Consider the following 14390-nt stretch of genomic DNA (forward strand, 5'->3'; position numbering starts at 1 on the left):
AGAAGAAGAAGAAGAGTTGGTTCTTATATGCCACTTTTCCCTACCCGAAGGAGGCTCAAAGCGGCTTACAGTCACCTTCCCTATCCTCTCCCCACAACAGACACCCTGTGGGGTAGGTGAGGCTGAGAGAGCCCTGATTTTCCTGCTCGTTCAGAGCAGTTTTCTCAGTGCTGTGGCGAGCCCAAGGTCACCCAGCTGGTTGCATGTGGGGGAGCGCAGATTCAAACCCGGCTCGCCAGATTAGAAGTCTGCACTCCTAACCACTACACCAAACTGGCTCTGTATACCATTTTATATGAATTTAAGCCATTTTATGCCAATTACACACTTGTGATGAAAAAATAATGTTAGCATTTATAAATTTTATGGTAAAAATTTAGTATGAGGAGACAGAAAGTCAAATAAATACTAGTGGAACCAAACTGCACAAGAAAGAAAAACAATTGATACAGGGATTTTGAAGTAAAAAAATCAAATGGAAAGAAATTCAAAATCATCCTATTATTTTTCTTGTTTAATCCCAGGGGTCTAAATACATGAAAAGCAACATTAGCCAGCCTTCCAGCATCAGTCATCAAATGCACCTAGATGTCTTCAATGAGATACTCTTTCTTCAAATATTTGAATACATAATGCTAGATAGAATGGCAACTTTCAGAAAATTGTTCAGTGATTTACTCCGTTTAACTGGCAAATTATATCTTTTGTATCCAGTATCATGGGATTAGAATCATAGAATTAGAATCATAGAATCATAGAGTTGGAAGGGGCCATACAGGCCATCTAGTCCAACCCCCTGTTCAACGCAGGATTAACCCTAAGCATCCTAAAGCATCCAAGAAAAGTGTGTATCCAACCTTTGCTTGAAGACTTCCAGTGAGGGGGCGCTCACCACCTCCTTAGGCAGCCTATTCCACTGCTGAACTACTCTGACTGTGAAAAACTTTTTCCTGATATCTAGCCTATATCGTTGTACTTGAAGTTTAAACCCATTACTGCGTGTCCTCTCCTCTGCAGCCAGCAGAAACAGCATCCTGCCCTCCTCCAAGTGACAACCTTTCAAATACTTAAAGAGGGCTATCATGTCCCCTCTCAACCTCCTTTTCTCCAGGCTGAACATTCCCAAGTCCCTCAACCTATCTTCATAGGGCTTGGTCCCTTGGCCCCAGATCATCTTCGTCGCTCTCCTCTGTACCCTTTCAATTTTATCCATGTCCTTCTTGAAGTGAGGCCTCCAGAACTGCACACAATACTCCAGGTGTGGTCTGACCAGTGCCGTATACAATGGGACTATGACATCTTGTGATTGTGATGTGTTGCCTCTGTTGATACAGCCCAAAATGGCATTTGCCTTTTTTACCGCTGCATCACACTGCCTGCTCATGTTTAGTTTACAATATATTGAATAAAATAAATATATTGAATTACAATATATTGAATCAATATGATTGATTTAAACCCTTGCCTCAGTTAATAGAAATTAATTACTGTTAATAGAAATGAGTTTAAAATTGTATCTTTCTTTCCTGAGAGTCTACTAATGCTCCCATGACAAGCCCATAGGAAGCAGAGATCCCATGACTGCTGGACATTCACATATAAAACTTTGTTTCTTTATTCAATATATATGTCCAAGAACTTTAGAAAACTTTTTTTTCCTTTTCCCCTCAACTGTTTAATGAAATCAGTGTGGACAGAAAACTGACACATAGCATAATACACATTTAAGAGTACCTACGAGGTAGAATAACATTTTGTATAACTGTACATGAATATAAGCAAGAAAAACTTCACAAGCATAAGTAATCCAGCTACAGTCTACCTTGTGCTTATTCAAGAACTGTCTGTTTACACAAATATGAAGACTCTGAGATGAACAGCTAATGGATTCATTCCTTAGCTTGTATGGGCCAATCTTATATGTCTAACCTGGAGATCGGTAATTTTTCAGCCAACTTTTCAGCCAAAATAACAATTTGATTGCAAATTGTGACTAGCATCCTTGAATACCATAATAGTGTTTACCATTTATGAAGAGATTTAAAGTGATTCACAGATGATTTGTGCATTACAGCATTGCAGCTTGGAAATATGATTTGTGCATGGAAAGGTACCAGCTCGGAACAAAGTCTTTCCCCACCATCTTTCTGCTACCTGAACCATATTGGGGTGGGGGAAAATACTCATAAATCAGGTACTTTGCTTCTTTGTGGTGGTGTCTGAGCTTGTCTATTTTGCATGTATTTGCAAGGATGGAAGCATTACTAGTTATAGTAGCAATCTCTTTCAAGTTGAGGAACTTAGTAAATGATGAATTGATTTAAAATATTAATGTCATTTAAAATTTGCTTTATTATCTTTCCTGCAATTGAGGTCAGACTCAGTGGCCTGTAGTTTCCCGGGTCATCTCTCCTCCTTTTTTGAAGACTGGGAGAACATTCAGTTTCCTCCAGCCTTCTGACACCTCTGTAGTCCTCCAAGAGGTCCTAAAGATGATGGACAAGTGTTCTGTAAGCTCTCCAGAAAGTTCTTTAAGCACTCTTGGATGCACACATTCAGAGTCCCATTGACTGCTGTAGAAAACAGGCTAGGCTGTTTGCGAGAGCAGGAAAGTATAGCCTATTCCTGAGATAGAATCTGATTAAGTTGATACACTAAAACTTAATCCAGCTCAGCTTTAGCATGAGACCCAGGACTCATCTTAAAAATGACTATTTGCATCACCAAATGTCTTTGTAACTGCTGAAGAGACAGCGAGAAAGATATGCATTCAAATCATGGCTGTTGTTTCACTTCTACCTGCCAATAACCAAGGAGGTCTCCAGTGAAGAATTCTGAATGCATTTCCACACATCAGAAAAAATAGAGTTATGCCAGCTGAATGGTGTGGCGCTAAACATTATCATGCCTCCAAGCCCCTCCTCAACTTTTTGCTGTGTCGCTTTCATCTTCCACCTTTTCACACTTCTCACCCTCCATAAGTGCTGCTGGAAATGTCAGAAGAGAACAATGCACTTTACATGCGACTCTCTTCTGCCTGTCAGTCAAGCCAGGCAGCCAATCTCCTTTCTCCATGTTTTAAAGGTCCCGCAATGCCCGCTAATTTTTTTTTAATTCATAGTGCTCTTTTTAAATGCCTCATTCCTGATTTTTTAAAAATTAATCTCATTCCTGATTTTTTTTTGTGGGGGGTGGGACTATAGAGAGGTATGTTTTGTGTTATAACTTTGGGGTGGAAATTTATTTCTGGCATTGCCTGCACGCTTGTCTGCCTATTCGTTGCTCCAGTAAGTTAGACCTTTAAAAAAAAAAAAGAAATTCCTGTCCCCGGGAACAAGGGAGAGGGAGGTGGGTGCGAGGGTAGGACAAGGCAGGTGCCTTTAGCACATTTGAGCCTCCATACCTTCCCTCTGCTGGTTGCTCTCCTGTTGCTAAGCTAAATAGATTGGGAAATCCACTTTATGTGATTCCCCAACTAGCGCTTTAAAATGGAGAATGTAGCTAGCTGCTTACTGTCCAGACGCTTGGTGTTGGTGATGTCATATGGAGGGGCCAGAATATAATGGTTATATAAGGTAAGCATTTCTCTACATTTAAAGGGTGTGAAAATGCCTGAGAGTTGGTCGATATCAACAGTTTTCAGCAGATATGAAAATTATGATATATACGATTTTGCCTTTGTTGGGAAAAGTGCATATTATTTGTGACTGGTGTGTGTTTTTTTTCTGAAGGAATAAAAAGGTAAAAGTATCCCCTGTGCAAGCACCGAGTCATGTCTGACCCTTGGGGTGACGCCCTCTAGCATTTTCTCATTAAATTAATTGCACAAAGAGTCAATAACTCAGGCCATAAGACAATCCTCCATTGCGTCTGGAGTCAGCTAAGTTGTGCATCTCCTCACCAAGAAAGGTTTATACTGAATTTTAGTGACATTCCTGTGAGCTGCTTTGGAAGCTTGTCTTGGCTGAAAGAACAGATAAAAATATAAGTACTTACTTAAAATTTCACACTTTCAGGTCATTGAATTTTTCACAGGGCTCAGTACATGCAGAATCAGGACGGTGTAGTGTGAAGCATTAAGTCAGGGAGATGAGCTCAAGCTCTCACTGAGTCCTGAGAGTTACTGGGTGAGCTAAACCATGGATCTCTCAGCCTAACCTAAACAACATGGAACATAGGCAGTCACAAAGACCATGTATCTCTGAGATCTTCACCAAAAGGGTGAGCTAAAAGGGTGAGCTAAAAACTCAATAAATAAATGCCTTCAGTGTGTGTGAAAGAATACGACTCTAGTCTTGGAACCATTTGTCACACTAACATCAGAAAGACAAATTAGTCTCAGAGAACTGAAATCCCATCACTTTCAATGGATTCAAGCACAAACAACTTTCTTTGTATGTTAGATCATATCTTTGTAAGGTGGAATTTCTACAGAACAGAGAATGATTGTGGGATCCTTATTCTTCTCATCCCTGTGCCCTTTAAGGAGTTTGATGAGATCCCCCTGTACAAACTCACCTTCCTCCCAAGGGTGCTTGTTTCCAAACACAAGTTTCCAGAGAAGATTTTGAAGGCTTTCCTCATGGCAGGTTGCAGGCTTTGAAAACTGTGCACAACTGTTTGCTTGACATTTATATTAAAGATTTTGAAATGCCTGTCAGTCAAGTTGCTGTGTTGCTCCCATATGGTCCCATAATCTACCATCCAGAACTTGTAGTTTTTGACACCTATGCTTGATTATGTAGAAGCAGCTGTATATGCAGATGGCACTTTGGTCTGACATTGTAGGGTTTAGGGTTATAATGAACTGGAAAAGACAGGACTGTAAATTATTGGTATACGTGGAAGTTTACCATGCTACCGGGTCTGATTTCGGTAGAAAAATAAATACACTCATATTTCTACCTTCATTATTCTTAACATTGATCAACACTCACACAAAATAGATCACCTTATGTGTTATGCAGTAGACAGAAATGATGAGATTCTGGATTGTGGCACTCCAGACAGGCAATGTGTGGTGGGTCATATTAAAATCCTTACATGTTATATATTAGCACTCTAACCTGGATGGTTTAGGATAGCCCAGTCTTGTCATCTCTCTGAAGTTAAACAGGTTTGGCTCTGGTTAGTATTTGGAGGGAAAAACCACCAAGGAAGTCCCAGATGGCTATGCAGAGGCAGGCAATGGCAAACCAGTTCTATTCATTCATCTCTTGCTTTGAAACCCTACACCAGGGGTAGTCAAACTGCGGCCCTCCAGATGTCCATGGGAATTGTAGTCCATGGACATCTGGAGGGCCGCAGTTTGACTACCCCTGCCCTACACCATCATTGGTTGCAATGTGACTACACTTTATACACATATATATTTGTTTCTTTGCATTTTCACTTCATTTTGATTTCTTTTGATTTTGATTTCACTTCATTTTGATTTCTTCTGTCTTCTGTAGGTTTATCAGTGTGCACATGTGAGTTAGTTGACAGCACATGCAGCTAATACATCTCTGAGCAGCCTTGGTGATACAGCCAAGAATTTACCCACCATGGAGTTTAACTCTACATAATGATCAAAGTATGCCTCTATCCTTCCCTAACACATATTACTACATGTTGTGACATCACTTGAAACTCTGATCAGCTTCTGTCATACAAAACTGGTGGTGATGCTGGTGGGAAATTTCCAGACTAGCCGACATTAAAGAAGCCAGTAATCAATGGGATGGATGTTACTACACCATCACACATCTATAACGTTCTAGAGCTGGAAGGGGCCATCAAGTCCAACCGCCTGCTCAATGCAGGATCAGCCTTAAGCATCCATGATAAGTATCTGTCCAGCCGCTGCTTAAAGACCACCAGTGCTCCACCCACTATGTAATGTCACCAAGCTTGATTCCTTTGTGTAATTCTAGCTTCTGCCTTGCTTTTTGGTAAGCAGATTGCTTTGGTTTCTATAACATCCTTTATTAGGGTTTGCAGTATGCTCATTTGGCCCAGTTTTATCCAGTATCTGGGCATACCACTCGGCATCCATATGGCCAATTAGCTGGCCAAGCTTCCCAGGTTCATTTTCTTAAAAAGCAGTGCTTAAAGCCTGCTAATAGACAAAACATGTAGACAGTTACCTGCCTAATTTAGTCCGGGAAAACAGGACAGTCCTACCTTTCCGTTCTTCAAGTCAATGAGGGAAATGACGGGTAAGGACAGTCCAAAGAAATGCTTTGCTTCCTATTGCCAGGAGTTGTGGCTTCTGTCATTCCATGCATATTGGAATGCACTTTCCATGCACTTTCAATGTGTTTTTGCAGATGGATTTTACTGTGCAGAACAGGAAGATCTGCTACTAAAATGCATTAAAAAAGTATTAACCAACGTGTGTGGAATGAGAATTTGTAGGTCAGTCTGTGTTTTCCATTTCTTAGGCTTTAACTGGCTTCTAAAAGTACAATAAAATCAGAGTCCAGTAGCACCTTTAAGACCAACAAAGATTTATTCAAGGCATGAGCTTTCGAGTGCAAGCACTCTTCCTCAGACTATTCTAAAAGTAAGTAACTTTAAATAAAAGTATCTCTTTGTGGAATACCAAATTATCCCCCCAGCTAATAGTGATCATGTAAAAGCAATTGAAAATATCTTTTCAGTGTTTATCAATCCCTTCCTCAGCTCTTAGTCGTAATGTTGCAAGCAGTAAATCACCCGTGATGATCTTTATATTTTCAAAACTGGAAATAATATTTCATCATTCAGAATCAAGTCAAATGGAACCAAACTGGGCGATATAACATAGTGGGTGGGGCACATGTAATTAATCTGGTCTTTCAGATACTTTTGTCTTTGGAACCTGTGGAGACTGGAGAGAATTTGATATCTAAAAATCTGACTAAAATTTGCTAGTTTATAAATCATTTTATTTTCACACAGCCCACTGGATTCAAATCCATAACACAAAAATGTTGACATCTGGACCTACCATTTCTGTACAGTAAGTCTCTTTTCCTTTTAGTTGTATGCAATTAAATGTGGGAGAGAACAATGTAAGCCACTTTGGTTCTGCACTGGGGAGAACAGTGAGGTATGTATGAATGAAGAAAATGAATAAATATTAAATAAGTTCTTATTATGTGATGATCTTCAACATCTGTTTTGATTGGCATGTGAGGTGGAACAGCAGCCTATGCTGAAGTTAGCATCGAATCTGTAACATCATTTCTTGGGGTTCAGTTAGCAGACTGAGGCTGTTGACTTATACACTCATCTTCCGGTTCAATGGTTGTGCACATAGAAGAAGAGCTGTTTTTTCTAACAGACTACCCTTCTTCTCCCTACAACACACACCTAGTGAGGTAGGTGGGGCTGAGAGAACTCTGAGAGAACTGTGACTGGCTTAAGGTCACCCAGCTGGCTGCGTATGGAGTTGCAGGGGAATCAAACCTAATTCTCCAGTCTCTTATCCTCTACGCCAATCTGGCTCTCATAAACAATTAGACTCATATTATCACTACATATTAAAGGGTTGTATCCAACAAAATTATCCACTGCTAAAAAAGAGGAAGATAAAGGCCATGTTTGAGCTCATGGTACCTGAATGGAGAAAAGCAACTGAGAATGGAGGCTGTAATCAGAAGCAGAATTGGCTGAGACTGAGAAAAATAACTGACTGGATCTAACCCATTGCATATGGCAGGTGACATTTTTGATACTTCAATGCTATGCCCACTAGCTTGGAAATATAACTAGATGGGATTTACTTCTGAGTCAATTAGGATTCGATTTAAAAGCTAAAGTCCTGATCACACTTTACTGGCGGTAGGTTTTAGAGAAACTAAAGCAACCCCAGTGAAACTAATAAAAGGCAGGTATGCACAGAACTTGAGCTCAAATCTTATTTCAAGTTCAGCTGACTATGAGGACTTCCATAGCCACTTTTCTTTTTAAGTGCTGAATGCTACAAGCTAAGCTTTATATGAATTTCTAAGTATGTAATTGCCAAGGGCTCAAAACTTGGGAGACAAGAATTGCATACACAGAAACATCTGATTTGCACATAAATTGGACAGGACCAGCACAGAAACAATGAAACCAAAAAACTTGGAGCACAGGAATTGTTCCATTTTTCTTTCATCACAGCGAGCTTTGCTATTGCCTCAAATGAGAGCCGGAACAAATCCAGTAATGAGAAAGGGTATATTTGCTAGTCTTTCTCCAACATTTTGGTGGTAGTTAACAGGAAATACCAAGCCACTGATTGATAACACATCAATTAATGTTTTTCATTGTGGACCCCATCTGGAAACCATGAGTGAAAATGAGTAACTGAAAAGAATATCTTGATTTTGAAAAATAAAAATGGCTACAGGATTATTGATTACACTGTAGGAGCATTGGTGCAGCACAGGGACAGATCCTGAATCAGACCTGCTGCCCAATAACCCAGCACCCCCAGCCTGCCTGCTGAGGTGCTTCCAAGAATTAGAATCCTACCCCCAAGAAGCCATATGGTCCCTTACCAACTGGTGATGACCACTGCTTTAGAATGCTTTGGGCTGATCCTGTGTTGAGCAGGGGGTTGGACTAGATGGCCTGTATGGCCCCTTCCAACTCTATAATTCTGTGATTCTGTGATACCCACACTAACTTGGAATTGGGCACCACTGAACATACAAAGCAAACATGCTTAGGATCACACTGCATCCTTCAACACAGAGCCATGTGGCAGAACAAGCTAGGTCAAAGAAACATTGCGTCCAGTAGCACCTTTAAGATGAACAAAATTTTATTCAAGGTAAAAGCTTTCATGTGCCTGCACATTTTGTTAGGTACAGTGGGGGTTAAGGATTCATTTTGAAATTTGCCATCAAATTTGCCATGAATGAAGCTAAACCCTTCCATTATTTTGCTGCTTCAGTGGGAAGCAAAAATACCCTTTAAGGAACACAAACAGTGGCCCTGTAAAGAAATGCTTGGAGGGGGAAAATTTGTCCTGCTTCCCCCCCCCCCCCCTACACTTGAGCATGCTAGTTGTGTTCAGTCCCTGCTCTCTGGATTGCAGAGAAACAAGATGAGACAGCAACACCCAAAGAAACTTGGTGATGAGGGGACTTCCTGGATGCTTGTTTTCCAAGCAAGAACAGAGGCTTCTAGAAGCAAGCAAGGCACCTGGTATGAGGGGGGGCAACTTGTGGCTCTTGTTATTGCTCTTCAGGCCAGCACAAATCATAAATATGCGTGTATGCACACTACTCTGTCTCCAAGCAGGCAGGAGCTGCGGAGGCAGAGGGTGTGCACTGGAGGAAGTGAAATCTCCCACACACAGCAACGAGGCCAAGAATTCCCACCCCTCCATCTACTACATGGAGTCATAAGCTGAAGTTAGTAAGGCAAGGCAGGCTGTCTTTTTGTATTGTCCTGTATCAGTCACCATAGAAATTCATTTGGAGAGGGCTTCACCCCCGCAGGCTTCTTCTATATTCCTTCTCTTGGCACTGGGAATAAATGGCCATGGGTGGGCGGCATCTTGCAAGCCTCGGAAAGTGCAGAGTGTGTGGCATGTGCTACATAGTTAAACCAACTATGCTGGCAATCAGTAAGCCCAGTGAATCAAGGTTGCTGATTATATAGGGATGAGGTGCAGGTATGTAAGGTCCCAGCAGCCACTGCTGTAGACCCAGCCCCCAACCTGGATACATGGTCAGAGGAGATGCCCTGCCACCCCCCACGGAGCTCCAGGACCACAAGGCAGTGATGCATCTTGTCATAAATAAATTTGTTTAACATATGAATTAAACAAAATCAGAGTCCAGTAGCACCTTTAAGACCAACAAAGAATTATTAAAGGTGTGAGCTTTCAAGTGCAAGCACTCTTCCTCAGATGATATGATATCATATCAGACGATATATAGCCATCCTCAAGTACATGTAGAGCTGTCACATAGAGGATGGAGCAGAGTTGTTTTCTGCTGACTCAGAGGATTGGACCAGAACCAATGGAATGAAATTCATTCAAAAGAGTTTGGCTTAACATCCAGAAGAAGTTCCTGACAGTTAGAGTGGTTCCTCAGTGGAACAGGTTTCCTCGGGAGGTGGATTTTCCTTTGTTTTTAAGATGTTTTTAAGCGGAGGCTAGATAGCCATCTGACAGAAATGCTGATCCTGTGAATTTAGGTAGATTATGGGGGGGGGGGGAGGCTTGTGTCTGAAGGGATTGTGTCTGAGCTTGGCTCTTGTGGCCCTTTCTTGCATGCCCAGAGAAATGCTGTTCTGGTGTCAGAAGATGAATTTCCTCCAGACCAGACGGTCAAGGGATTCTGGTTTTTTATTGGGGGGGGGGGGGCATTATCAGGATACGGAATTGAGATCACTGGTAGCCATACATTTCCTGCACTCTGCAGGGGGTTGGACTAGATGATCCTGGAGGTATCTTTCATAGAGGTCTGTATGATTCTATGAAATATGTATCTATGGATATTACACAGACTCGATGACAGATATTTTCTGGTTCTATACTCTTTTTACAACCAAACAGGTATTTGTAATCACAAATGTATCACCTTTTATATGCTTCCCTGTTTCTGCCACACGTCTCACTCACTGAATCCCATGTGTGTGTGTGCGTGTGTGTGTTTTGTTAGATAGAGCCCTATTGCTTACCCTTTTCCCTACAGTTAACCAGCATTCAGCTGCTGCTAGCAGATAAACATGCTGTGGTAGCACAGTCTCAAATTGTAAATGTGCTTCAGAACAAGGAGATACAAATCACAATAATTTAAATGTGCGTTCATATAGTCTTGGGGGAGAGTATATCAGTAGCATGCCTGCTCAACAAAGCGCATAGAAATGTCACAACAAATACTGAAGCAAGCTGAACAATTAAATATGTATTTTCCAGCAAAAAGAGGGGGGGGGAGATTAAAATACATTCTGTGGGGAAATGTGGAAGGTCAGAGAAATGGAACATCTACTCTCAGATAACTGAAGAAATTATGATGGGAGGAAGGGGAATTCACTCATTCCTACTCACCTCCTATTAAATGTCAAGAGGTAGGAGCATTTGTGGCCTCCGCTTTGTAAAGTGCACTGGGAAGTAGTTTGCTTCTGAGCCTAAATTTATGTGCTGTTCTGACCTTTAAAGTTTCCTCTGGTATGGGGACCCCATATGCCTTAGAGATCATCTCTTCTTTCATTTGCTCCTGTTCCATTCATCAAATCAGGCTGCTTTTCAGGAATCATCTTTGTGTGTGATGTACCAAAAGAATCAGGGCCTCTCGGTCTGTGCAATGGCCTCCCTCTGAAACAAAGAAATGGGTCCCATCTGAAACTTGGGAATGCAAAGCCTTACTTTTCCACTGGACTTTTCTGATTTCTTTTTATTGCTGCTATGAAACATTTTGAACATGAGCTGGAAAAGTGACATATAAATTCTAATGAATGCATTTCCAGAGGTACTTTAGCTCTGACCATCAACAACTCCTTTATGGAAGTAGAATTGCCTTCCTTATCTGAAGACAGAACACTCTCAGTAATGCTGAAATGAGAGGTGATTGATACTTGGAAATATGAAGATTTGGTTCAGGGAGAGCGCCGTGGAGGGGCACGGAGGCAGGCGTGGGATTTTGCAAGGAGGGGCATGCGGCAGCCATTTCAACCTGCCTCCTTGGTAACTTAGAGTTGGCAGAGTGGTGGGCAGGCTGGCGGGTGGCACTGGCACAGTCTAGCCAGCTGTGTAGGCGGAGGTGGCTCAGCTCAAGGGGAAGTTGACTGCTGAGGAGGTGTAGGCAGCACCAAGTGGGGAGGTAGGAAAGTAGCTGGCTGCCGCCTTGTGTGGTGCAGCCTCATTGGCACAGTAAGAGTATCATAGAATCATAGAATCATAGAGTTGGAAGGGGCCATATAGGCCATCTAATCCAACCTCCTGCTCAATGCAGGATCAGCCCTAAGCATCCTAAAGCATCCAAGAAAAGTGTGTATCCAACCTTTGCTTGAAGACTGCCAGTGAGGGGGAACTCACCACCTACTTAGGCAGCCTATTCCACTGCTGAACTACTCTGACTGTGAAATTCTTTTTCTTGATATATCGTTGTATTTGTAGTGCCTATATCGGTGTACTTGTAGTTTAAATCCATTACTGGACGTCCTCTCCTCTGCAGCCAACAGAAACAGCATCCAGCCCTCTTCCAAGTGACAACCTTTCAAATACTTACAGAGGGCTATCATGTCCCCTCTCAACCTCCTTTTCTCCAGGCTGAACATTCCCAAGTCCCTCAACCTATCTTCATAGGGCCTTGGTCCCTTGGCTCCACATCATCCTCGTCGCTCTCCTCTGTACCCTTTCAATTTTATCTACGTCCTTCTTGAAGTGAGGCCGCCAGAACTGCACACAGTACTCCAGGTGTGGTCTGACCAGTGCCGTATACAATGGGACTATGACATCTTGTGATTTTGATGTGATGCCCCTGTTGATACAGCCCAAAATGGCATTCGCCTTTTTTACCGCTGCATCACACTGCCTGCTCATGTTTAGCTTACAATCCACAAGTACCCCAAGGTCTCGTTCACACACAGTGTTACCTAGAAGCGTATCCCCCATCCAGTAGGCATGCTTTTCATTTTTCTGACCCAGATGCAGATCTTTACACTTATCTTTATTAAATTGCATCTTGTTCTCATTTGCCCATTTTCCCATTGTGTTCAGATCTTGTTGAACTCTGTCTCTATCTTCTGGAGTATTTGCCAGTCCTCCCAATTTGGTGTCATCTGCAAACTTGATGACTAGTCCCTCCACCTCCTCATCTAGATAGGACCTGCAGTAATAGCTTTAAACTACCTGTAGAATGGCACTGGCTACATATCAGTTTGGGTTTTTTTTCAGTCAGAGTACTTCAATGGTGGAATCGGCTTCTTAAGGAGGTGGTGAGCTCCCCCTCAATGGTAGTCTTTAAGCAGCTACTGGACAGATACTTTTCACTGTTTTAGGCTGATCCTGCATTGAACAGGGGGTTGAACTAGATGGCCTGCATGTCCCCTTCCAACGCTGTGGTTCTATGACTCAATAGAATTTCCATATTCAGAGGCAGGAGATGGCAGAATACCTACCTAGGGGGCAACACCAGAGGAAGACCTTCGTTTCAGTGCTTTGTACTCCTTCTAGGAACATTTGGCTTGTCACTTTGTGAAGCTGAAAGCTGCTGGACTAGTTGGACCTCTGGTCTGATCCAGCAGGACTGTTTGTACAGTCTCTGCACAGGAATCAGCTTTCAATTTCATGTGCTGATGACATTCATTTTGAGCGACTAATAACAGACTGTAGGTCACGTGTATCTTTAACATAAGGAACAACAGATTTTAGCTTTAATACACGGATGGGCAAGTCATTTCAGAGTAAACAACACATCAGAGGGAGGAAAGCTTTCATTGAGTGGAAAGGGGGTAACGACCCTGAAGTCTTAGAATAAGCACATTTCAAGACTGGGTCTATATTCCTTTGTGAACTATTAGAGGATATGTCTGAGATCTAAGGAATGTTTTTTTTCTTTCTTCCTTAAACACTGGCTCTTTGTCCTGTGGTCTAAAACTTTTAGATACAGGCAGCAAAACAATGGAGGGAAAGGTTGTGAGAGGGGGGGCTTGCATTGAGTGCTGTGAAGGCAGCTTACAGCCCAGAATGTGTTTTCATCACCATCAGCACCCTAGGATTTGACTGTAATAATTAAAGGGGCTCTGACAGGAAGGATATTAACTGCTGCCTGGGTGCTAACAACTTTCCCCCTTGCTATTGGCCCTTCTCAAGAACAGTAAAGTGTTGATTCAAGGCTGCAGTGTATTGAATAAGAGAATAGCTGACACAGTGTAAAAACAACTCATTGATCATGCTGACACCTAAAAAATAACTTTTGCTCTTTCATCTGCCAATGAGAATGGCAAGAGTTGCTGCTCTGTCACATTACAGCAAAATCACAGATGGAAAATGTGTGTGGCAGGTTATTATTTTTTTTTGGGGGGGGGGTTGTTTGTTTTAGGCATTGCATATAATCAGCTTTTGTCCTTGGCCTGGTTTGTTGTATTTTGGTAATGTATTTGAAAAGCCATAAATAAAAGAAAGCAGAACTAGGTAAGCATCTGGAACTGAAAAGCATTGGCTGTAGATATATCAGAGATAGATTCACCTTTGTGTTAATGTTACCCTGGCTCTGATGGAAACATCTATGAAAGGAAAGCCCACTTCTCGTAGGAACTGGATACACAAACAGCCATGTCCTGTGCTAAGAAGTCTTAGGAAAGGGATTGAAAAGAAAATAGCCAGATATTTACATTCCATTGGATGAGCAAACAACTTGACTGGAGGGGGAGTGCTGAGCCTCTGGGAGAGGCAAGCAGCACTTTCCTTCTTGTTT

The sequence above is a fragment of the Paroedura picta genome, chromosome 1 (genome assembly GCF_049243985.1).
Source record: "Paroedura picta isolate Pp20150507F chromosome 1, Ppicta_v3.0, whole genome shotgun sequence".
Taxonomy (NCBI): domain Eukaryota; kingdom Metazoa; phylum Chordata; class Lepidosauria; order Squamata; family Gekkonidae; genus Paroedura; species Paroedura picta.